This window comes from Triticum dicoccoides, chromosome 7B (genome assembly GCF_002162155.2).
Source record: "Triticum dicoccoides isolate Atlit2015 ecotype Zavitan chromosome 7B, WEW_v2.0, whole genome shotgun sequence".
NCBI classification, from domain to species: domain Eukaryota; kingdom Viridiplantae; phylum Streptophyta; class Magnoliopsida; order Poales; family Poaceae; genus Triticum; species Triticum dicoccoides.
The window spans coordinates 612,778,600-612,780,404 of NC_041393.1; positions in this window are offsets into that span (position 1 = coordinate 612,778,600).

Genomic DNA, 1,805 nt, shown 5'->3' on the forward strand with positions numbered 1-1,805 from the left:
GGATGACCGAAACATAGTCTTTCAGAAGCATTTACACCTTACGATCGGGTAGACAGTACCTCCTACATCCCCTACATCTGCTAGTCTACCACTGTAAGAGTTCACACGACTTAATCAACTATGCTAGAGCCCATAGTAGCTTGTGGCTGCACACGGAAGTTTCTAGCATGAATAATCTCATGATCCCTTTGAGCCTGGGTGGCGGTCCATAAAGAAAAATAGGCAATCGCTGGAATACCCAGGTGCCTCAGTCCACCCAGATGTGTATTAAAGTTGCCACCTTAAATAAACCATTAATGTAACAATCTCACATCTGTCATGGAATACACTCAAACCCAATCCACGTATATGAGCATAGCATAGTAGTATTAAGCATAACATTGAAGTAACTCCCAAGGGTTTGGTAATAAACATGGCAATAGGTTCTATCTCATCAACTTCTTCCCAATACCCACATGTTATCAAATTCCTAACCATGCAATGTTTGAGGGTGAAACTAATGCAGAAAAACTAGGTATCAAAGGGATATGATCAAAGTGTGAACTTGCCTGTATTGTTGATGAAGATGATTTGCACTCAACTACTGATAGTTCTATTCGTCACACTCCGGTCAATCTATCTTAAGAAAGCAATAGTAACCACACATGAGCAATCATGCAAAAGAATCGAAGAAAAGATCTCAGAAAATTTCGAAAACAAGCGATTAACTCTTGCAACAGAAAACAATTTCTAACAGTACCAAAATTAAGTGAATTTGGCCTTATCAGAAGGTTTAGGTCAAGAGCTTCGATTTCCAAAAAGAATCACTCAAAACGGAGTTATAAAACTCAAGTTACGATCAAATGAAATTAAAAAACTAAACTGTTTAAATTCAAATTTTAAAACGTTCAAAAACATGTTTAAGTTGTTTTATTGGATAGAGGGGATCATAACGAAGAAGTGGGCGTTGGTTTCGTTGGATTTGGACAAACGAGCAAAAATTTATAGTTGTTTGAAAACAAAGGGCTAATGTGTGAATAATTATATTCACAGATAGGTCCCTGGCGTAAATAAACAGAAAAATAAAATACTATGTAATGAACATTCGCTACGAAAACCTAACAAACGAGAACGTTCACTGAAACTACCTAAACAGAAAATGTTCACTAAACAAAAAAACGAAACGGTTTATTAAAAAAAACGATCTCGATTGAACCGGTCGGAGGCGGTTTCTGTTAAAAACCGGAGGCGGGTCGGGTTAGGGTTTACCACGACGGCGGCGGAGAAGACTGGCGACGCGTGACGGCGGCGGCGGCTCCGGGCGTCGCGGGAGGCTGCGAAGAGCACGGGGAGGGGCGACATGGAGCGGCGGTTGCGGTGGTGGTGTCGGCGACGGTCGACGGCGACGAGAGCGGCGGCTGCAGCTTCCGACGATGGTGGCAGTGGCGGTGAGATGCGGACGGCGGTGCGCGGCGAGAAGAGAGGGGGCGGGGCGGCAGTCTCGCCTTATAAAGGCCAGGGGAGGGGCGCGGCTTGGAGGAGGGGCCAGGCGGATGCGGAGTCCGGTCGGGGCAGAACCGTCGAGGCGGCTGCGGTCACGGCACCATGCCCGAGTAGGATTCCCGCTTGAGGAATGAGACGGCGGCGGCGGGCGCTGGGCTAGGCCTTGGCCTGCCAGGAGCTAGGCCGACCCAGTTCGGCGGGGAGAATTTTTGTTTACCAATCTCCAGAAAACAAAAATAGAATAAACCACCAAAATAAAAACAAATACTATAGGCATATATTATATCAAAATTTTCAGAAAGTTATTTCCTACAGCATGAATA